A 25,783-nucleotide genomic window follows, 5' to 3' on the forward strand; every position below is an offset into this window, starting at 1 on the left:
GATTCTTTAATAAACACTATAAAACATCTACACTTTGGTATTCAGAAATTAAAATGAAAGAACATTTATTATCCCCTAGCACACTTGTGCCAACTAATAACTGTGTATCACTAACAATCAAACTTCAAACAGACCTCTAGAGCTATGGTGCCACAACACATGAACTTGTGTCCATTTCTGCGTTAACTACCAATTTCCTCTAATTTCCTAAGTTTTGAAAGCTCAGTGACTTCTCCAGTGATCCAGTGGTTAAGACTCTAACCTTCCACTGCAAGGGGCGCGGGTTCAATCCCTGTTTGGGGAACTAAGATCCCATACAGCAGGGCAACTAAGCCCATGTGCCCCAACTAGAGAAGCTCACCCACCACACAAGAAGCCTGTGCACTACTAGAGAAAGCCCGCTCAACACAATGGAGACCCAAGGCAGTCCCCACCCCCAAATTCTTGAACAATCAGAAAACAACAGACATGCCTTATTTAAATTATGATTTAATTTTATGTATTCAAGAGCACTAACATAATCATGCAAGAAATATGTGAAAACTTACTGCAAAAATGGATGATTCCCACAATAAAATTCCTCCTATAATTCATTAATAAAAACTTTGTTTTCTTAAAAAATAAAAGTCATCACACTGAATATTTCCTCTTTTAACAAAACTGCCAAGAAGCTCCTGATGAAATTAAATGATTGCTAATAAGAACTAATATCCCAGTTTTAGTTCTTATTCTCTAGGTTTTTCCTGATTTGACTTATTTTCACATCTAATACACTGGTTCTATTTTTTTCCTTCTGTGTCTTTCAATATGAGTATCTCTGCCTAAAATAAGTTTTTCCCAAAGCAGTAATTCCAATAATTCCACTTGAGCTGACCTAAAATTAATATGAAATTCAAATGACTCAATTTTAAGTATATCTCTGTTGAACAGCCAAAACTATATTCCTCCTATATTTGCAACTACTATACTGAAACAGAATTCAGTAAAAAATAACAAACTGCTATATCACAACCAATCTACTAGATAAAACAATTTCTAAAAGAAAATTAGCAAGTAGAAAGAAGGTTCTTCTTCTAAAATTTTTAATTACTTAAGGTAAATTGTTTAAGTACCTATCCAGTACTTAAAAGTTGATATACTAACTAGAAATTTTTTCTTCTAGTTAATTTATTGAGATATAATACACAGCACTTGAAAAGTTAACAGCATAATGGTTTGATATGTATCATAAAGTCATCACAGTAAGTTTAGTGAACATTCATCATCTTATACAGATGCAAAATTAAAGAAATAGAAAAACATCATTTTTTATGAGAACTCCATGACGGACTCTCAACTTTTTAGTAAAACATACAGCACTGTTAATTTTATTAAATTGTATTGTCCAGCACCTCCCTAGCACTTATCCTTATAACTGGAAGTTTGTACCTTTTGACTGCCTTCATCCAATTCCCCTGACCCTGATCCCCCATCTCTGGTAACCACAAATCCTAACTCTGCCTTTTCTGAGTTTGTTTCTGAAGTGTAATTGATCTGCAACACTATGTTAGTTCCTGTTATACAACCTGATTTACCTCTATACATTTGAAACTGATCACCACAATGAATCTAGTAAGATACCTCACCATACAAAGATAATATATAGTTACTGACCATATTCCTCACACTGTACATTTCAAACCTTTGATTCATTTACTTCCTAACTGGAGTTTGTACCTCTTCATCATCCTCACCTGTTTCTTTCCTTCAACCTCAACCCCTCCCCCTCTGGCAACCACCTGTTTGTTCTCTGTATGAAAACTCTGTTTCTGTTTTATTGTGCTTGCTCTTTTTTTTTTTTTTCTTAAGATTTCACATATAAGTGAAATTATGTAGTATTTGTCCTTCTCTGTCGGACTTATTTAACTTCTTAGGATAATACCTTCTAGGTCCATCCATATTGTTGCAAATGGAAAGATTTCATTCTTTGTGATGGCTGAGTAATTTTCCATTATACATCACATCTTTATCCATTCATCTACCAATGGAACTCCAGCTGCTTCCATATCCTGGCTATTGCAAATAATGCCACAACTAACATAAGGGTGCATATATCTCAAGTGTTTTTGTTTTCTTTTGTTTGTTGGATCATATGGTAGTTCTGTTTTTATGGATGGTATTTCAGATAACATAGCAATGTTAAGTCCCTCAACTGTGATAACTCTATTTCATTATGTAGGAGAAAATCCTTGATTCTTACTTAGGACATATACAACGTACAGGCGAAATGTTATGTTTGCCAACTCTCAAATGGTTCAATACCCATTGGAATCTATACCTAGTATGTATAGATAGTATGTCTATAGATAAAGTATCGTACGTGAGGTTGGAGGGAGAGACAAGAGAGAGAGGAATGGATAAAGGAAGGAGGGAAAGACAGAGGTAAACGAAAGAGTCAGGAAGAAGAGAAGGAAGAGTAGCAGCAGCAGCAACTAAATGTTAACAGTAAAAATGTTAATCTAGGTGAAGGGTATAGAGATCTGTATTATACTTTTCTTAGGTTTGAGATCTCAAAAATAAAATATGAAAGGTTAAGAGTAATTAAAATATTAGAGCATGATGGGTGCTTTCCAACATTTTTCAGCCTTGGGACTACCATCAAACTATTTCTCCTCTAGGGCTTACAGTATTTCTCTCATGACTAAGGTGCACCTCCAAATCCACTCTGATATCCAGTTATCCTCAACTCCTCTGTGTTATGATTTATCACATTTCAGAAAAAAATTATACTTATTACTTGCAAGAAGGGGACAACATCCACAGGCCAAGCTTCGGTTCAATAAAAGTAAATGAACATCCAAAAATTATCTAAAGCAAAATTTAGTATTTATTATTAAGTGTACTATTAACTTAATATGCAACAAGCATCTATTATATACTTAGCATCAGGGAGAACAAGAGTAACCTGCCATACTAGATTAAAACCTATTATAATCCATTACTATTATCAAAATAGCAAGGTAAAGAGTGAACAAATTGATCAGCAAAACAGAGGCAAGAAATAAATCCCCAAACATGTGGGATTTTAATAGTTTAAAAAGCCCAATTCAATAATAAAATGTTTTATTTAATAACAATTAAGAGCCATGTACTTTTCTAAAATGACAGTTATTAAAATGGTGAAGACATTTCAAACTCAGCCAGAATAAAGACAAACCTTTCAGCCCAGTAGCCTCACTTGTGGGACTGTATTCCACAGAATTAAAAGCACAGCCATAGGCTACAAAGATGTTCACTGCAGCACTGTTTTTAGTGGTAAACAATTTAAAATAATTGAATGTCCGAGAACAAAGAGATGGTTAAATAAACCATGATTTATTAAAGCAAATGAATTAGATAATTTCCAGCTAACCTGGGGAATTTCCATAAATGCTGTTATGTAAGGAAAAGTAGGTGCAACACAATGTATGCCATATGATTGACAGCCTCATTATTTCTTTAGCTTAAACTTGGAAGTAGAATTGTTAGGTGCTGAGTATACAGAAATACAACTAACTCAACTAATAGGAAAACATGCCCACGACCATTCTCATAAGCTAAACACAAGAAAACTGAAAATCTGAATATCCAGTTTTCATGCATAATATGAAACGTCTCCATATTTAGTTAAATCATCTCTCTTATTGCTCAGTAAATATTTTGGCCATTCCTGCAAACGTTAATAGGGAATAGTCTTCCACCTATGTATTTTCCAAAAAAGACAAACCCTAAAAAAATTTTTCTTTAGTAAAATATAGTTGTTTACAACATTGTTTTAGTTGCAGGTTTACAGCAAAGTGATTTAGTTATAGACATATATATATTTGGATTCCTTTCTATAATAGGTCATTACAAGATACTGACTACAGTTCCCTGTGCTATATAGTAGGTCCTTGCTGGTTATCTATTTTATATACAGTAGTTCATATATTTTTAACCCAAACTCCTAATTTATCCTTCCCCTTTTTCCCCTCTGGTAACTGTTTTCTATGTCTTTAAATCTATTTCTGTTTTGTAAATAAGTTCTTTGTATATTTTTCTTTTAGATTCCACATATAAGCACTATCATATGACATCTGTCTTTCTCTGATTTACTTTACTTAGTATGATAATCTCTAGGTCCATCCATGTGGCTGCAAATGGCATTATTTCATTATTTTCCATGGCTAAGTAATATACTATTGTGTATATATGTCACACCACCTTTATCCGTTCATTTGTTGATGGACACAGGTTGCTTCCATGTCTCGGCGACTGTAAATAGTGTTGCTATGAACAACGGGGTGCATGTATCTCTTGGAATCAGTTTTCTCCAGATATACGCTCAGGAGTGGGACTGCTGCATCATACAGTGACTCTTATTTTAGGTTTTAAGGAACCTCCATACTGTTCTCCATAGTGGCTACACCAATTTACATTCCCACAAACAGGGTAAAAAGGTTCCTTTTTCAAAAAAGATAAACCTTGATGGGTCTATTTTTCCAATTACACAAGTAATACTCATTCTTGGCCCCCAAACTCTAATATGATCACTATAAAGCAGAAAGTAAAGTCACCAATAGTTTCACTTCCCTGAAATAAATCACATTCCAAGGAGTCAGAGAGTAAAGGTGAAAATTATTACACATACAATTCTTACTTCATTTAAGAAGTAATGAACATAGTTCCATAACAATATATGTGAATTTTCATTCTTTTATTGCCTGCATAGTATTCATTTAACCAGAAGGCCCCTGAAGAGGTTGTATCTGGAATTCTGTATGACAAACATTATAATGATTGTACATGTGTGTGCACACTTTTTTCATTTCAGATAAATTTCTCCATGTGAAATTGCTGAGTCAAGGGATATATGCTATACCACTTTAATGTATACCACTAAACTGCTTTTCAAAAACATTGTTTTAGTTGACAACCTACTAATAAGAATGTGGTGAAGGTGAAGGTGAAGTCGCTCAAATGTATCCAACTCTTTGCAACCCCATGGACTGTAACCTACTAGGCTTTCCGTCCATGGGATTCTCCAGGCAAGAATACTGGAGTGGATTGCCATTTCCTTCTCCAGGGGATCTTCCCGACTCAGGGATTGAACCCGGGTCTCCTGCATTGGAGGCAGATGCTTTAACCTCTGAGCCAGATACTGCCCTTTAACCATGCTGTTTTCAATCCAGGGATTATGAGTCTTTTTTAATGGAATCACCTAAGAAATTAAAAAAAAATATTCCAACGTTACTTGTTTTATTTATTCAACAAATACAGGAACCTGTCTGCTACTTCTAGGCACTGTTCTAGAAGCCAGGGAAAAAATAAAGAATGACTCCTAGATGGTCCTTGATCTTGAAAGCTCATAGCTGCATTCTACTCAATTTCTCTGATAGTTAAGACTGCACATCTTTTTCATGAACTGCTTAGCCATTCATATTTCATACTTCTTCTTCTGTGAACTGCCTATTTACATCTTTGTCCATTTTCCTATTAAAGTGATAGTCTTTTGATTACATAATAACCATGCTTTTCCAATCTGTACTACATCTTAGCTGAGAAATAAGAGGTTAGAATTATATCTTATGCTAAACTGCATCCTACTCTACTGACCACCTCTTCAAGTCTTCTGGCTCCTCCTTCAGGACTACTTCCAAACTCTGCAGGCAGGCCTACACTCTCCTCAATCTAAAATGCAAACCTCACATGCAGTTTTTGAAATTTGTCAATACTCTCTCCAAGTCTCTTGATTTCTTTCTGTCTTTTTGACTTTCACCTTGATCCGCATTTGTTCAGCCTCTCTGGAGTTTTCCATTCTTTATGTCAATGGAGTAACTATAATCAATCTAAATGAATAATTTTAAATATTTTTTACTACAGACTATGTGCTATCTGTATCTTTACTTTTCAGTTACCTGTAACAAGAGAATAAAAGTGAACTATACTATGGACTACATGGGACTGGGGTACTCAACAAAGGAAAGGGCTGGCTTTAATAGCCCTTTAATAGAGTTGCTACTCATTGCAGTTATTGTAAGTCTTATCCATCCACTACTAGCAGCTATGTCCAGGTGAAACTGCCTTTATAGTGGAACTGGATACTTGATATTTAGCTGTGACTATATAACACACTAGACATATGATTTAGGTAAGTAATCTACATAAATCTCATTTCTGTCCTTTAAAAAACGTCCATACTAATTGGATGGTAAGGATTAGATGAGAGAACTATTTGAATGTATTTGAATATTTAACACTATACAAGTATTTAACACAGTCCAGGGGTATTTAACATGGTCCAGAGTATTTAACCGGGGAAGGCGATGGCACCCAACTCCAGTACCCTTGCCTGGAAAATCCCATGGATGGAGGAGCCCGGTAGGCTGCAGTCCATGGGGTTGCGAAGAGTTGGACACGACTGAGCAACTTCACTTTCACTTTTCACTTTTCATTTTCATGCATTGGAGAAGGAAATGGCAACCCACTCCAGTGTTCTTGCCTGGAGAATCCCAGGGACGGCAGAGCCTGGTGGGCTGTTGTCTATGGGGTCACACACAGTTGGACATGACTGAAGTGACTTAGCAGCAGCAGTAGCAGAGTATTTAACACAGTCCAGGTTAGGACTTGGCACTCTCACTGCCAAGGCCCCAGGTTTGATCCCTGGTCAGGGAACTAAGATCCCACAAGCCACTTGGTATGCAGCCCCCCTCTCCCTCCCTCTAAAAAACAGAATATAAGGGTAAAACAAAGAATAAAGAGTGACTGTAAACAGACGCAACATATCTTTTTAGGGTGATAGAAATGTTCAGCAATTAAATTGTGGTGATAGCTGCATACTCATAAACCGATTAAGAATCACTGAATTGAACACTTAAAAACAAGTGAGTTTATGGAATGAAAATTATTCCTCAATAAAGCTGTTTTTGAAAAGAGAATGAAGAAATCTTTTTCAACTCTTCCTGTATCTTTATGGCATTATTAACAAGTTTCAGACCAGTGTGTTTCTTTAAAGAATTGAGGATCCCAACTTTCTGCTGCAACTGCTCATTTCCCTATCAGAAACAACTGAGGTCTCACAACATTAAAATAATCTGGTGTTATTCGAGAGATAAAAGATACGAATAGAACAAATATTAACAGTCTCTCAGGTTTTGATACACTGACTTGAACAACACTGTAATAATTCAACTAGGTCTAACAGGTATAGAACACTCAACGAAAGCAGAATACACATTCTCCTCCAGCGCACACAGAACATTCTCTGACAGACTGTACATTAGGCCATAAAATAAATCTAAATAAATCTGAAAGGACTGAAATCATACAAAGTATGTTATTGGATCACGATGGGATGAAATCAGAAATCAAGAGCAGAAGGAAAACTGAGAAATTCACAAATGTATGGAAATTATAAACAATATAATCCTAAATAACCAGTTGGTCAAAGAAGGAAGAAATCCTAAGAAGGAAACTCTGAGATTTTAATAATAAAACCACAACTCCAAACCAAAACTTATGAGATGCAGCTAAAGCTGTGCTGAAGGAAAACGTGTAATTATAAACACTGATATTAAGCAAAGAGAAAGGTTTTAAATGAATCTTAAAAAACTAAAACAATAAATAAATAAAAAACTAAAAAAATTTAAAAGTAAACCAAATGAAAGCAGGAGGGAGGAAATGAATGAAAATTAGCATGGAAATAAAATACATAATAGAAAACTAATAGAGAAAATTAGCAAAACCAAAAACTAGTTCTTTAAAAAGACCAAGAATGTTGAAAAACCTTTAGTAAACAATGACCAAGAAAAAAAGAGAATTAAAATTACTAAAAGCAAAAATGAAGAGGGGACAATATTACCAACCTTACAGAAATAAAAGATTACAAAGGAATACTATAAAAAACTGTATGCAAACAAAGTAGGTAATCTAAATGGAATGGACAAAATTCCTGAAAAAGACACCAGATCACATAAGTCAAGAAATAACAGGAAGCCAGAATAGACCCAACAAGAGGCTGAATTAGCAGTCAAAACAACTCTTATAAATAAAAGCTCAAAACTGAATGACTTCATTGGTAAATTCTAACAAATGTTTAAAAAATTAACACTAATCCTTCACAAACTCTTCCCAAACAAAGGAAGGAGGAAACTACTTCTAATTCATTTTGTAAAGGTAATATTACCCTGATATGAAAACTAGACGAAGACACTGCAAGAAAAAAAATCTACAGATCAGGTGGCTGTACTCGCCCTCTGAGATGGCTCACACTCTGTGGAGTGTGCTTCTCTCTGAATCTGAGTAAATCCATTTCTTACCTTAAAAAAAAAAAAATTCTACAGATCAATACAAACCTTATATTTACACAAAAAGTCCCTCCCCCAAATATTAACAAACCAAATCCAGCAATATTAAAAGGATTATACACCATGACCAAGTGAGGAATGCACTGGCTTAACATCCAAAAATCAGTTAAAGTAACACACCATAACAATAGAATACAGGATAAAAACCAGATGCCCATCTCAACAGATGTAAAAAATGCATCTGACAAGTTGTAACATCTCTTCTTGACAAAACCACTCAACAAACTAGGAATAGAAGGAAATTTCCTAAAGCTAACAAGGTATATCTACAAGGAAAATGGAGCTATCGTATTTAATAGTGAGAGAGTGAATGCTTTCCCCTTAAGATCAAGAAAAGAACAAGACAAGGATGTCCTTTCACCACTTCTAATCCATACTGTATAGAAGTTCTAGTCAAGTCAATCAGGCAAGAAACAGAAATAAAAGGCTCTGAACTGGAAAGGAAAAGTAGAATAATGATATTATATGTAGAAAACCATAAAGAATCCACTAAAAATCTGTGACAGCTAATAAATGAGCTCAACAAAGCTGTATGACATAAGATCAATATACAGAAAAAAATGAATTCAACTTCTATAAAGTACAATAAACAAACCAAAAATGAAATTAAGAAAACAATTCCATTTACAATATCACACACATACACACAAATACTCAGAAAAAAATTAACAAAAGAACAGCAAAATTCAAACTCTGAAAACTACAAAACATTACTGAAAGAAATTAAAGATCTAAAAAAAATGGGAACAATCTTATTCATGGATTTGAGAATTTATTAAGATGAAGATACTCCTTTAATTGATCCACAGATTCTACAGAGTCCCTATTACTATCCCAGCTGACTTCTTTACAGAAATTGATGAGATGATACTAAAATTCACATGGAAATTCAAGAGTTCCAGAATAGTCAAAGCAATCTTGCAAAAGAAGAAAGCTGGAAGACACACACTTCTCAATTTCAAAATTTACTAGAAACCTCAAAAGAGAACCAGGAGTCTGGAAATATATCAATACTTCACATTTGAAACAAATTTTCCACAAAAATGCCAAGACGACTCAATCAAAAAATGGGGAAAGGACTTGAACAAGCTTTTCTCCAAAGAAAATATACAAGTGGCCAATAAACACATGAAGTGATCCTTAACATCATCAGTCTTTAGAGAAATGGAAATCCAAACTAAAAGATACAACATCACACCCATTAGGATGGCTATTATCAACATTTTAAAATCTTGTTAAAAAAATGTTGGCAAGAATATGAAGAAATTAGAACCCTGAGCAGTGCCGGTGAAAATGTAAAATGGTGCAGCTGCTGTGGAAAAGTTTGTTGCTCACTCAGAGAGTATAACATAGAATTACCATATGATCCAGCAATCATACACTTACGTATATAGCCAAAAGGACTGAAAGCAGGAACTCAAAATAGGTATTTGTACACCCCATGTTCACAGCAGCATTATCCACAGAAGTCAAGAGGTGGAAGCAACCCAAGTGCTCACCAACAGATGAATGGACAAACAAAATGTGGTATACACATACAAAGAAATATAATTTAGCCTTAAAAAGGAAAGAAATTCTGACACATGCTACAACATGAATGAAGCTTGAGGATATCAAGGCTAAGTGAAATAAGCCAGTCACTTATATGAGGTATGTAAAAAAGGCAAACTGACAGAAAGCAGAATGGTGGTTGCAAGACACTGGGCATAACGGAATAGAGAATTATCATTCAATGTGTATGGAGCTTCTGTTCAAGATGATGAAAAAGTCCTGAAAATGGACAGTAGTGATAGCTGCACAACACTGTAAATGTACATAATGCCACTGAGCTGTCCATTTAAAAGTACTACAATAAAGTTCACTATATATATATATATAACCACAATAAGAAAATATAGTACTCATAGTTTAAAAAAGGGTGCATTCCCAGTGAACCAGAAATTCATCACCTATAATTTTTTAAATAAAAACATGTAGTTTTATAAACTTTTAAAATTCAAAACCTCAAAAATGATTGAAAGAGTAAAATGTCACATTTAAGTTGCCTTTTTCAAATGTTCAGAACTAGTGTCTGCAATGTTACAAGGTTGTTTTTTTTTTTTAACTAGTGTCGATTATTAAATGATTTGCACTTCAAAAGTCAAAATGAGAATTGAGCTAAGATTTCAATTATTTCAGAATCTAGTTTATCACAACTGCTATTAACCTGTAACTTTATGTTAAAGCAAAAAGCCTCACTGGTATAGAAATTCCTCTTGCCTCATTTGACAGGATTTCTCCACCCAAAGAGAGTCTGAAGAGGTCATTTCCTACAAGCAAGGGAAACAGGTTGTACACCTGTGGAGATCAAAGCCAACAATAACAAAACATCAGGTACCTTGGATGGGGAGGGAGATGGAAGGGAGGTTCAAGAGGGAGGGGAAATATGTATACCTATGGCTGATTCATGTTGATAGTTGACAGAAAACAAAATTTTCTAAAGTAATTATCCTTCAATTTAAAAATTAAAACTAAGCTGGGCTTATCTTCCAAGTACACATTAAAAAAAAATAATCAGGTACCAAAATAGAATTTTGCATGAAAGGACCTTCACCGGATGAGACTTCTAGAGCCTTCAGGGTTAAACTAACTAGTAAAGGGACTTCTCTGGTGTTCCAGTGGTTAGGGCTCTGCGCATCCAATGTGGGTAAGGGTAAGAGGGGAAGATCCCTGGCTGGGGAACTAAGATCCCACATGCCATGCCACAAGGCCAAAAAATAAAAATAACATAGTAAAAAAAAAAATGGAAGCAAAGACAATTCCATACCATTTTTGCTTTCTTTATTATATCTTTACATATCATCTAACTTCTCATAATAACGTTTCATAAATCATTTTCAAGTAGGCCCTCAAAGCTTCCCAGAAATTTTACTATTTTCCTCTGACAAATGCTCTTTCCTATTCCTCACAAGAATTTTCATGGGGCTCTATGACTCTTCCTCCTAACTTCCATTCCACAAATGACCTTGTCTTACTGAACAAAGATTAAAAAGATTAAAGATCAGAGAGAAATCTTCTCATCAATCAACCATCAACTTTCAAACTATCAGCACTGCATCCATTTTCTTCTTTCCTCTGGCTAAAAAAGAAAAAGCATCTATCAAAGAACAATTATGCCCATTTTGCTATCTTCTTCTAGACTTTTATCAGTAACTGACCTTTCTACAGCAACTTCAACTTTTCTCTCTTTAATTAATCCTTTCTATCATCATTCAAACATAGTTTTCTTTAAAAAAAGAAAGTCTTTCCTGATCCCATAGATCTCTCAAGCGACCGTTCTACCTCTCCTCTATTCTCTATGGGAAGGACTCTTCGTTATTCTCCATTTTCTCTGCAACCATTTGTTTCATTTAAAAGTTACCCAAAAGGTGTTCGGAGCAATATAGTGAATACCTGGGTTACCAAGCTGCCTGGGAAACACAGCATTGCCAATGAAGGCTACTGTGTACCCCTCCTGGATCACATCTCCTGTGCTCCCTTCCTGACAGCCACTATTCTGATTTTGGTGTTAATCATTTTCTCATAAATTTCTTTATATTTTTACTATATATGTATGAATCCCTAAATAAGACATTGAATTGTTATGCATATTTTTCAACCTTTAAAAATGGTATACTCTATAAAGACTCGGGGCCTTTAAAATTTTCAACATTATGTTGAAGTTAATCCATCCTGACTCATGTGGCTGTAGTTAATTTATTTCCACTACTGTGTTATACACCCTCCAGATTTGTTTCCTTTTTCTGCCATTACAAACAATGCTGTAATGATCATTTTTATACACTTTTCTTTATATCAATGACTGAGTGAGTTTTTCTGGAACAGATACCTACAAGTGGAATTGCTAGGTTTCAGGCAATGAGCATCTATTTTAACTGATACACACAAGCTGCTTTCTAAAATGTATCCAATCACTATGCAACATTCTGTTTCCAACCTTGAAACATTCTGTTTCCAGCTTCCCACATTCCACTCCTTTGCCAAGATCACACTCATTTGCAAGTTGCTAAATTCAACATTATCATTTTAGTTGACCTACCATTCCACATATTCAGCCACTAATGGCTCCTTAACATACTTTTGGCCTCTATAACCTCCCAGTTTTCCTAGCATCAGGTTCTTCCGTTCTATCTACCAGACCTCTTAAAAACTGGTGCTCCTCTGCACTCAGTCATGAGTCTTATTCAGTCTCTGATTAAGTTTACATTCTTTCCCTACATTCTCATGGCTTAAAATACCAACTATATGCCTACACTACAAATACCAAGATATGCTCCACATCACACCTTTCTCTTCTGAGATAGAGAACCACAAATTCAGGGATCTGTTTGATCATGTTCTTTGTCTGAGGAATATCAATCTCAGTACATCCAAAATTGATTTCTTGATCTCTTTTCCCTTCACTTCAACAACTCCTGCTCCAGTGATCTTCATTCTACCAACAAACTGCTCTTGCTGAATCCTCCCTTCAACCTCTCTCCACATCCAATCCATAATCATAGCCTCCAAAGTATATCTTGTATTTATCAGTTCACTTCTTTCTCTACTGCCACTGTTAAAACAAGCCATCATTTTATCTCTGACTTGGACAAATGCTAGAGCCTTCTGATTGGGACTCCTAGTTTTCCTCTTCTCTCTCTAATCCATATTTTATACAGCAGTCAAAGTGATCTTTTTAAAACACAAATCAGATTATGTCACTCAAACCCTGATTAAAAACTTTTAGTAAGCTTTCCACCTGTAGGATAAACTTTAAGGTACTTAACATTGGCCTGCAAAGCCAGGACTTGACTTTCTCCTGATGTGACTCCTGCCTATGTATCTCATCAGATTCATTTTATATCCTGACACCCTCCCCTCCTAGCTCCCACTAAGGGCTGTTTTCGGGTTTCTTGAACTTGTGGTACTCCTTCCAGCTTGAGGAAATTCATGCAGATAATTCTTCAGAGTACCTGATCACAATTAAGTATAAACTTATTTTGATGTTCACTAGTATTTCCTCTTCCACTAGACAATAATCCATGAATGTGTTTTCCAGCATCGCATACCTGAATATAACCTAGCAGACAACCAAATAAGTAAGCTAATGAACTTCACAACCTGATAAAAAAGGAGTGATTATCTCATTTATTAGGAGATAATATCTTGAGATCATGATATCCTTTACCTAATACCACAAAACACTATTATTTGGGGACTTTCCTGGTGGTCCAATGGTTAAGAATCCACCATGCTGTGTAGTGGATGCAGGTTCAATCCCTGGTCAGGTAACTAAGACCCCACATGCCTTGGCACAACTAGGACAGAGCACCGCAACTACTGAGTCCACACGCCACAATGAGAGTTTGTGCACCGTTAACAAAAGATACTACATGATGCAAAGATGACCCTGGATGCCGCAACTAAGACATGACTGAAGCAGCCAAAAAAATAATTTTTTAAAATACTAATACTTCAAAATTGAAACAATTAGTATTTTATACCACACTAAAATCAGACACTATTCTGCAACACATTTTAACTTAGTAGATTCTTAACATTTGCATTTAATGATTTGAGATTGATAAGAACTGAAATGTATTTCTTTACTAATGTGTTAAGCTATATATACAACTCTGATACTTTAATGATACTTCCTCACCTTAGAAATCAAACAGTATCACATTCAAGGTTTATTATGTTATTAAGCAGTATCCAATCTGAAACACTATTTGTCAAATTCATTACTAAAAAACTGAGTTGCTCTTTTTAAAATATTAGACAATTTAAAACCTTAATTGAAGAGCAGAAATGCTTATTACATACACAAATATGTTCACACTTAAGTGTAAGCATTAGAATATGAGTATTCATATTACTTGTAGCCAGCTGCCTCTTAATGTTTCTCTCAGTACTAAAACTAAACGCTCCTGCTTCCCTTAGTAAGTAATCCTGCATGGTTACATGCCCTGAAGCTGTTTTAGAAACATAACGAAATAAAACTATACTTGGGGCATTTACTAATACTTGAGAAATGTTTAAACCAAACTTAATTCGTTTAAATTTATCTAAAAAAAACTGTGCTACCACTCTAAAAGCATATAAACAAATCAAACTGAGAAGTCCACCTTTGTCTTTAAAGATAAATAAATGGGTGGAAAGAATAGTTTAAAGTCAAATTTTAGAAATCTCTCTATAAAGAAGAAAATCTTTTGACTCAGTTTCTTACTTTGAAAGCATACAAATATCTAAAACCTGCAAAGGTATCTTATTGGAAACTTATGTATGAACCAATAATTATCTTTACAACTTTATAAAACAGATCTAATTAAGACATTTTCTACTTAAAAGTAATTAATAACTCTCCTCTCTATGGAAATCTAACAATTTTATCTCAGGTTGCAAAGCTGTCCAAAGTCCAATTTCTATCTACTTTTATAAAGACTTCAGTACTTATCTGAGCCCAAAAATAACCTACACATATTCAGATCCAGGTCTTTGCTCAAACTAGTCCCTCTGCATATAATGTCCTTCCTTCTCTCCATTTCCATATACATCCATTTGAAAGTTTATCACATAGCACCCCTCCTTCAAGAAGGTCTCTAAGAATCCTCTGGGACCTAAACTCATTTACTTTCTGAAACATTTTTTTGTATTTCATTTGGCACTAACATTTGCCTCACATTATTGTTATTCTTCTACCTGCTTTCTCTACTCATCTCCATATTATAAGCCTCTAGAGAGAAAGAACTAAAGATACCATTTAACTTCCCCTCTCTCCTCTCCAGCACTTAACGTAATGGCTGGCATACAACAGATATATACTCAAAACACTTGATGAATTTTATAAAGGTAACACTAAAGTCTTAAAGCCTCAAGAGCCAAAGAGGCAGTGAGAGTACTTACTAAAAGTTGTGTTTCAGATATGTTGCCCATCTTTTTTTACCCACACAGTCTCCCGTTTCTTAAGACCTGCTTACATTTCACAACAATAAGACAGTAGGTTTTCTTTTTCCCGCATTCAGTACATTATAAACCCAATAAATCATTACTATTGATACTTAACAAATTCTGTTGTTTTTAAAGCAATTTCTCTAACAGAAAAAAACAAAACAAAAAAAAGAAACACAAGTATAGAAATGATTAATTTCTATTTTTACTTAAACCCTGTACTCTCAAATGTTCACCAAATATAAGTGCTAGACTATAAAATCTCAGCATCATACTTGGCAAACTGAGATGGTATGAAAACTGAGTGTTTCAGTAACAACACTCAGAAAGAAACATCGGCTCAAAAAGTACTGCAAGACTGCTTTCATTTATAGGACCTGAGGAAGCCAAGAGAAAATAACACAGGTCCAAAAGGCTAAATAAAAGTTTTATTACTTAAAAATGCATCTAGCAAATTCAGCAAAAGTTAAAAAGCATTACATAGCAAAGGTTCTTTAGAATTAACACTAAAAAGGAATTCTTTCTAATCAATTTCATCTTCACTTGCTTATTTACAAGACAAGTGGTAAAAAAGTATCTGAATTTCCTGAAATATATTTTAGTGCTTTGCCTGCATGCTGTCGCGTCATTCATGTCCAACTCTTTGCGACCTTATGAACTGTAACCCACCACACTCCTCCATCCGTGGGGATTCTCCAGGCAAGAATACTGAAGTGGGCTGCTATGCCCTCCTCCAGGGGATCTTCTGGACCCAGGGATCGAACCTGTGTCTCTTACATCTCCTGCATTGGCAGGCGGGTTCTATACTACTAGAGGCACCGGGAAGCCCATTTAGTGCCTTAGAATACTTTAAAAAAAAAAAAAAGGGTGAGAGAAAAATGCTAACATATTGACTGAAAGTATACTCAAGGCTTGTAAACTTATCAGCCCCTACCCTAATTACCCTAAATTCTTGTTAATAAGGTGCTGCTGCTGCTGCTGCTGCTGCTGCTGCTGCTGCTGCTGCTGCGTCGCTTCAGTCATGTCCGACTCTTCACGACCCCATGGACTGCAGCCTACCAGGCTCCTCTGTCCATGGGATTTTCCAGGCAAGAGTACTGGAGTGGGGTGCCCATTGCCTTCTGCACCACTACTACTTCAGCTAGTAGTCCTTAAATGTCAATTTTAAGGAGGCTTTACTTGCTAACTCTGGCAATCTTTCTTGTTCACTTGTGGTTTCGTACCTTCATGGCAATCCACTCTAACATTCTTGAAGGGATAATCCCACATACAGAGGAGCCTGGTGGGCTATAGTCCATGGGGTTGCAAAGAATCAGACACGACTGAGCATGCATGTAACTTAATGAAAACTATGTTAAATGTGTATGTAGAATAATGACTGCTGAAGTTTGAATAAAACACTCATACTGCAAACAAATTGTTTCATATTGATTAATTACAAGATGGGATCTACCAGATACACCTCACAGTGAAAATATAATACTAACTACTAGCCCAGGTTTATATTAACATATACATGATCCAATTTAACTCACCGTCTTGCCCTGCCTGAGCAGCATTAGTATAATGATGCTTTAAAGCATTAGTTATTAGTTTATAACTTGGCACAAACACGTTAATAAACAAAATCTAATAAACAAACAAAATCTAAACTCCCAAATGATTACTTGGCTATAAATCAGTCCTTTAGAAGTTAACATAAAATTCACTAATGTCCAAGAATCCCCAGTTGGAATACTACAGAAAATGCCACACTACTAAGGAGTTCAAGGAGAAGTGAATTTGCAATTTGAGGGGAAAAAAAATATCACTCTGGTAAAGGATGAAGTAGATTACAAGGTAACAAATGAGAAGACTATTGCAATAACCCAGGTAAGAAATGAAAGCATGGATTAAGACAGTAATGGTAGGAGTGTTGATAATGTAGATAAAGGGCTTGGATTCAAAGATTTTATGGAGGTAGAATCTTGGGGATAGACAGATGTGAGAAGTAAAACAGGAATCAAGGACAATCTGCAGGTTTCTAGGAAAAATGATAGTGGTATAATCTCTGAGGAAGGAAAACAGAATTTAGGAGTGAGGGGACTGAGAAGTAGCAGAATAGTTAAATTCAACATAATTAACACTTATGGGGACTATCTTATCAGCTTCTAGTCCTAGAAGCTCACTCACGCCCCGTTCTCCAAATTCTCTCACCCATTCACACAGATGTACTAAGAGCAACTACGTTACAACAGAAGCTAGAGTGTGATCTTACCTTCAGGGTACAGTTGACAAGTAAAGTTTGAATTTTTAACTAAAGCTAGGCCAATGTGCAGACCCCACCTGTTTTATTTAAATATCTATCTATATATGCAAGTATGTGTGTATAAACACACGTATACACACATATACATATATCTACACATATACATACATACAAATAGACACATATACATACAATCAAACAAAAAATACCCTAACGGTCATCACAGTAAACAGGACCTTGTAACTAACTCCTCAACCCTAAGGCAATCCTCAGACTAAAATATCCACTAAGGGCCATTTGATCTGCTAAGACAGAAGTTGACAAACTTTTTTAAAGTAAATATTTTTGGCTTTATAGGCATAAAGTTAGGACTACTCAACTCTGCCACTGTAGTAGCAAAAGCACTTACATATAATAAGTGAACAAATGGGTGTGTTATCTGTGCTCCGGTAAAACCTTTATTCAGGGACACTGAATTTTGAGCTTCCTATAATTCTGATATACCACAAAATATTCTTGATTTTTTTCTCACCATTTAAAAAATGTTAAAACCACTCTTAGCTCTCAGGCCATACAAAAGCAGACAGCACTGGACCTACCAACCATAACGTGTCAATCATTGTGTGAAGGCAACAGAACTGCCCTCTTCTAAAATTCTTTCAAATGCCCTCTAAGTGTAAGCCTCAACCTAAAACAACAGAAAAGGAAAATCTTTCTAGTGGACAGAACTGAAAATCTTCATTTGGCTCATCAAAAAACTCACTCCATTTGCAAGGAAATAAGTCAACAAATGAAGGCCCATGTAATTTGCTAGTTCTATCATTCACCTTATACTGTACCTGTCCAGCAAGACATGGTGTAAGTTTTGGAACAATGATACCTTCCTTTCCCTTCCCCTCCTAAGAGTTTCAGGGTTTTTTTCCCCTATCACTGTGTATCAGTTATGTTAGGAATGCTTAAATTTAGTATTTAGTCCACAATTTTCAGACCTGTGACAAGGCATATCTAGGCCTGATTAACAAAGAGTATCACCTTTAGAATCTGGACTCAGAGAACAATGACCTCTGGATGCAGTAAGTAGATATGATTTAGGTTATTTCCGTAGCAGAGATGAGAGTGTTTGCTGGTATAGACAGTGATATTATATTAAACAAAATATTAAATATATATAAGAAAAGTAGGACTCTGTGTGTACTAAATAGCCATGGAATGAATGAACTGGACAACTGTTTTAGTGTGTCCTTTATTCCTCTTCTCTGCAGGATGCAACCCTGTAGCCAAAGCTGTGGTCCAGAGGTGGACATATAACCTAATGAGTCCCTTTATTGAGATCTGAGATTAAGAATCAGGTCAGCCTCTCTGATGGCAGAAGACACAAGATTTAAAACTCAAGACCTAGTAAGTATTAAAGTTGATCAGCAGCAGAAGAGAACTAACTCAACACATAAATAGCATCTTGTAGAAAAAAAAAAAAAGTATCTTGTGAGATACAGAGGATACTCTTGACCTCACATGGAGCCTCTGGATCTAGTTCTTCCTGACTTCTAGCTGTCCTCCTATGGCTTGACTGACTTCCTGAGAATTCATGGGAATTCCAATAAATTCTTCTTTTTGCTTAAGTGAGGAATGTGTCATTTTCCTGACTAAAACAAGTTACCTATTGGGCAATCTCAAGAGGGATAGTCAGTTGGATCAAAGAGTTCTAGTGAGTTTAAAACACTTAAAGATGGTAGTTACAGCAATAAAAATGGATGAAATCACCCAGAAGAGTGAAAACAGGTCAAGGTGAAAATTCATAACTATCAATATGATTAGCAGAGAATTAAGCATTGCAAAGAGGCAGCTAGTACTAAGTAAGGCAGGAAAGGGACAGAGTCATAAAAGTCAAGTAAATAAACAGTTATCAAAGAGACAATGGGTAACAGTATCAAGTATAGAAAGAGGTAAACGACTAAGCAATGACTATACAATTTGACAATGCAGAAGTTAAGGTGGCCTTGGTAAGAGCAATTTTACTGGCATGCTAGGATGAGAAGCCAGGCTGAGAGTTCAAGAATACATGGGAAGTACACGACTCTACCTATGAAGTATTCTTCCCATTAAAAAGAAAATTCATGTCTGAACTGGATCAAACTTCTAGATGTAACTACCAATTTACAGGAAAAACAGTGGACAGAGGAACATATTACATGAAACCACAGGGATGTAATCAGCAAAATCCAGACTATGTGAAATCTCATGGGCAAAGGCTTGGTTTCTTTAACAAACCAACTGCATAGGAATAAAAACAAAAAGACAGTGAGGAACCCATAGAGGAAAAAAGAAAAGAGGGTTGAGACACCCATCAATCCAATATGATGTATGAGTCTTATCTGGATCCTAATTCAGACAGACTGTTTAAAACAAAAACTCAAGTAAGGGAAATTTGAACAATGACTACAATATGTGATGATATTAAGGAATCACTATTAATTTTCTAAGTAAAATCTTAAATTGGATTATTGCTTTAACTCTTAGAACCACCCAATAATACAGTATAACAGTCTTTATTCTACTAGTGAGTCTTCCCTGACTGTGCTTGAAAGTCATCCAACGTGCTACAGTTCCATAGTTAATGCATAACACATAATTACTAAGAGAGATACAGTGATACAAGGACTCAAAGGAGATAGGGCACAATTAGAGTAGGGTGGAGTCAAGTAAAGCTTAAGGTAATGGTATTTGCATTGTGCCTTAAAAGATGGTGAAATGTAAAGAGGTAGGAATAAAAGAGGAAAAGCAATATTCTGGATAGAAGGAATGATAGCAACTGGAAAGAGGTGGGAAGACCTATGAAGAGCACTGACTGTACTCACCTTTCCATAAAATTGTCCCCATCCTAATGATGATAAAAAGAAAAAGTCAAAGAAGCTGAGGAAGCCCAGTTCCAGGACAGATTACAACAGTATCTGGGTAGCCAAACCATACTGGCTTTATCCAGAACAATCTATTTATAGAGTCAATTTCTGGGCGTGAGGAGTTAACTACAAGTGTAGGGGTGCTTTTCTTAAACCAAAGAGAAAGGTAGCAAGATAACAAGTCAAATTAACTTTAAGCGGTTTTTAGCCACTGACTATACCTTATTCCATAATAACTGAGACTGGCACACACCATCCCAGAGATCAAATATAATTGTTCCAACTTAGAGGAAATAAAAAAGGAAGTAGGAAAAGCATAATGAAGACTGGGGGGTTAAAAAGTTGAAAAAACTTTATGTATATTATACAGGAAAGATTTTATAGTAAGAATAAGAATAACTCTAAGAATCTGTAGAATAAAGCTTAAATAAAAAATAAAATCTACCATATGATCCAACAACCACACTCTTGGCCAAAAACTCTAATTCAAAATGATACATGCATCTTATGTTCATTGCAACACTATTTACAATAGCCAAGACATGGAAACAACCTAAATGTTCATTGACAGATGAATGGATAAAGAAGATATGGTGCATATATACACAATGGAATATTACTTGGTCATAAAAAAGAACAAAATAATGCCATTTGCAGCAACATGGAAGCAACTAGAGATTATCATTCTAGGTGAAGTCAGAAAGAGAAAGGCAAATAACATAAGATACCACTTATGTGGAATCTAAACTATGGCACAAATGAACCTATCTACAAAACAGAAACAGACTCAAAAGACAGAGAGAACAGACTTGTGCCTGGGGAGGGGACACCTAGGCTGGGGGATGGACTGGGAGTTTAGGGTTAGTAGATGCAAACTATTACATACAGAATGGATGAACATTCTGTATGTTTATCCTACTGTAGAGCACAAAGGTCCTACTGTACAGCACAAAGAACTATATTCAATATCCTGGGGTAAACCATAATGGAAAAGAATATAAAAAGATAATGTATATATGTGTGTAATTAAGGCACTGCTATACAGTAGAAATTAACACAACATACTTCAATAAAAAATAAAAAACTAATAAAATCAAATAAAATCTAAGTCATCTATTTTTATAATACCCACTTCACTTCTGGGTCACTGTCCAGGTGTACCTTCGTTTGATACTTTAGGAATACCTCTTTGATTTTTATGAAAAAAAAAAAAAAAATTGAAGAGAAGGCCTCATACATTTTGGACTCCATTCTAAACCAGTAGATGGTCACAAAAGAAACACCTGTTTTCTTTGTTCCTCTCAGGTACAAATAAAACTATGACATTTACCTTAACCCTTAAAAACAAAAGATACATAATTTTAGACGTCTTCACCTTCTGTCATCTTCTGTAGCTGATAGTTATTTCCCCTTCAGATACTGGTCACTTGCTCATATGATTTTTTTAAGAGTACCCTTTTGTGAAATCTTGGGTTGGATATCCCATTCAAGTTCAACCTAATAACTGTATAAAATATTGGGGAGGACACAAAGATATACAGTCCTTGCTCTAAAGACACAACAGACCTATTAAAAAATCACAATAAAAAGCAGAATGCATCAACTCTCACAAAGAGGTACAACATCTTAAGGGCACAGAGAAGGGAATGTACATCATCTGACAAGCAGAAACTGAATCTAAATGAAAAGATGCTATCTTTAAGAATACTTAATTACACAGCTTCAGAGCACTGTAGAATCAATCACCTTTACACCTCAAAATGGTAGACTATTTTCCAATGAATACAGCTAAGCTCTTTTTTAAATCAAACCATAAAGGTTTGGTCATTCACAAACATCCTATCTTGTCCCCACCTGACAGAGAATTTTATTTAAAGCAAAATCTGGATACTGTTCCTGTAGAGCTAACAAAAACCAAAGTCGTGAGCCTGCAAGCCACCATAAACTGAATGAAACTGCTGGTGTTAAACACACACACACACACACAATTTTTTAATTGCTTCAGGTAAGTTAAGGCTAAAAGAGAATTTAAAATAACTTTTTTTGTGTGTTTGGAGACTGAAAGAGGCAGTGATTAAAAAGTAAAATAAACCTGAGCAATTTAAAGATTAGCCAGCTTTGTTAAAAACCAGATGGCTACTTGCCAACACTTCTTCAGGAACATAAGACCAAAGATGATTCTAGGCAAGATTCACTGGCCACAGAGGCTCTTTATTAAACACAAAATCAAGAAAGTTCTCATAAATATTTCAATTTTAGTAAGTTAAAGGACTGTTAAATAAAAGGAGCACTTTACAAAGCTTTGCAGAATCAATATGGAAACAAAGCTCTGTGCTTTTAACATTTGAGCCCTCAAACACAAGACACATTTTAAACGTCACATTTACAAACATCCTATTCACAAACAACTGTAGCCTAAATTCCGTCAGGAAAAGTACTGGTAACTGGAAAAGGGACTGGCCCTAGTTTAAAATCTCCAACAGGTCAGCAGAAAAGAAATCGCACAATTCTGAATTGCAACTGTCTGAGAACCCTAAATAGAACTCTTCGTCTTAGGCTGAACTCTATACGCAAGCATTTCACATCTGTACCTTCAACTTCCTATAAATGATATCGTTTGTGAAAGAAAAAACAATAAGGATGCTCCTCAAACTCCTATATCCCATGATCCATCCTCAAAGAGTGGAAGGAACAGCAAAGTGGAAGGAACAAAGCACTGACGTCAATTACGAGATTAACCCCGGGCACAGGCAGCTGGAGGGAAGGCCTACACATCAATACCCAAATACAAGCTATCGGGGTAACTAGCTAGCAGGGCGATTCAGAAGTTATGGGGGCTATTCAAGTATTACACCCCCATATTCCCATTTTTAGTCAATCCCCTTCGCCAGTCGAAGGCGGAAATTTTTTTTTCCTTTTTTTCTTTTTTGCGGGGGGGGGGGGGGGGGGGGAGGAGGAGGAGGAGGACGTGCGCAGGATCGCGAGAAGGAAAGCGAGAACTAGTTGGGTAATGATAGCCAGAACCCAGGCCTATTCTCTCTTTTAACTAGAAATAACTTGAAATTGAGGAAGGTATTAAAAAGTAACAGATCAGTCGATGATGAATTTCTGAGGGAAGGAACGGATTAGGGACGAAAGGAGAAACGGTGAAGATGGATTTCTGGGAATTTTTGTTAGGATTGGGTTAGCCTTTAAATTTTTCTTTTCTTTCTTCTTCTTCTTTTTTTTTTTTTTTTGAGGGTCGGGGGTGGAAGGCGAAGACGAGGGAAGAAGCCGGATCGAGCAGCCCTAACCTGGAAGGTCTCTCAGAGCCCCCAGGCGAACCCTGTTTTCCCCTCCCCCCACCCCTCCCCGCGGCCGGCCCGGCCCTCAGTCAGTCCGTCGGCTGTTCTCACCTCCAGTCCCGGCTCCGCTAGGCCCGAACCATTTCCCTGTTGCGGCAGAGGCGGCGCCGAGCCTGCACCTTCACGGGACGCGCATTCGAGCCCGCCGGGGGGGCGGCGACAGGCTGCCAAGGGCGAGGAGCTCCGGGCGGCGGCGGCGGCTCGAGAGGTCTCAAACAGCGCAGGCGGCGGCGACGTACCTCACACACCACAGGCGGAGGTCCCGCCCCGCTCCATGACTGTCGGGCCTAGCCCCCGACGGCCGGCTGAGGCGACAGGGGCGGGCTGACGAGGACCTGGCACTGGGCTCCCCCGCCCCGTCCGCTGGCGACGGCGGCTCGACTACCGCAGCCAGGACTGTGACTGACGCAGCGGCCGCGCCACCCATGTGACCAGGGCCGGGCGGGGACGAGAGCGTCACGTGGCGACGCCGCGCCCCTCCCTGCCACAAAAACGGAGGGCTACGGGGCCTGCTGCGTTGGGGGGGTGACGCTGACGGTGGTGACGTGCGCTGCCGCCGGATCCGAAGACCCGGGGCAAGCCGGGTACTAGCTCAGGTGGCCTAGGCCGAGTCCCGGCGGCAGCGTCTCACAGGGCCGGCTGGGCAGGGCCCGGCCTGCACACCCCGGCGCGCAGCCGCTAGTGAGGTTCGGGAGGGCGGGGCCGGGCCCAGCCGGATCTACCGGTTCTGGGGCTCAGGAGAGCAGTCTGTCAGCCCCTGCTAAGGGTGTGGCTGAAGCCCCCAGACCCTCTGTCAGGTGCTGATCTCGAAGCCCGGGGTCAGTTACGAGACCCTCCACAGCTCCGGCCGAAAAGGGAAGTTTGCCGGGAGTTTCTGTGCAGGAGGCTGCCTAAAACCTCGCATGAACTTCCACGAGCCAAGCCATTTTTTCTTCGTCATCTCAACAGCTTCTACCATTAGTACTTTCTTCAGGATATTCCAAACACTTTCCTTCAGTTTTTAACATCCGTGCCAGTCAGGGCAAGCTATAATTTTATGGAGACTAAATCATAGTTACAGACTCAGTTCAGTTCAGTCGCTTAGTCGTGTCCAACTCCTTGCAACCCCACGGACTGCAGCACGCCAGGCTTCCCTGTCCGTCACCAACACCCGGAGAGTACTCAAACTCCTGTTCATCGAGTCGCTGATGCCATCCAACCATCTCATCCTCTGTCCTCCCGCCTTCAATCTTTCCCGGCATCAGGGTCTTTTCCATTGAGTCAGCTTTTCCTATCAGGTGGCCAAAGTATTGGAGTTTCAGCTTCAACATCAGTCCTTCCAATGAGTATTCAGGGCTGATTTCCTTTAGGATTGACTGCTTGTATCCTCCTTGCAGTCCAAGGGACTCTCAAGAGTCTTCTCCAACACCACAGTTCAAAAGCATCAGTTCTTCAGTGCTCAGCTTTCTTTATAGTCCAACTCTCACATCCATACATGACTACTGGAAAAACCATAGCTTTGACTAGACAGACGTTTGTTGGTAAAGTAATGTCTCTGCTTTTTAATAGGCTGTCTAGGTTGGTCATAGCTTGTCTTCCAAGGAGCAACTGTCTTTTAATTTCAAGGCTGCAGTCACCATCTTGCGGTGATTTTGCAGCCCCCTCCAAAAATGTCTCTCACTGTTTCCATTGTTTCCCCATCCATTTGCCATGAAGTGATGGGACCAGATGCCATGATCTTAGTTTTCTGAATGTTGAGTTTTAAGCCAACTTTTTCACTTTCCTCTGAAAGAGGAGAGGCTTTCATCAAGAGGCTCTTTAGTTCTTTGCTTTGTGCCATAAGAGTGGTGTCATCTGCATATCTGAGGTTATTGATATTTCTCCCAGCAATCTTGATGCCAGCTTGTGCTTCATCCAGCCCAGCATTTCTCATGATGTACTCTGCATATAAGTTAAATAAGCAGGGTGACAATATACAGCCTT

The 25,783-nt window shown here is 37.3% G+C and overlaps 1 protein-coding gene across 6 annotated transcripts in view; it reads right to left on the reverse strand.

The window, feature by feature from the left end:
• Window positions 1–24,225, reverse strand: part of AFF4 (ALF transcription elongation factor 4) — a 78,655-nt gene extending 54,430 nt beyond the window's left edge. For all 6 annotated transcript variants that reach the window (XM_042250515.2, XM_060416500.1, XM_004008791.6 and 3 more), the window contains exon 1: window positions 23,873–24,225. The gene's annotated coding sequence lies outside the window, so the exon portion shown is untranslated. The remainder of the gene's footprint in view (window positions 1–23,872) is intronic.
• Between the last annotated feature and the right edge of the window lie 1,558 nt (window positions 24,226–25,783).

Source organism: Ovis aries, chromosome 5 (assembly GCF_016772045.2).
Source record: "Ovis aries strain OAR_USU_Benz2616 breed Rambouillet chromosome 5, ARS-UI_Ramb_v3.0, whole genome shotgun sequence".
In the NCBI taxonomy this organism is placed as follows: Eukaryota; Metazoa; Chordata; class Mammalia; order Artiodactyla; family Bovidae; genus Ovis; species Ovis aries.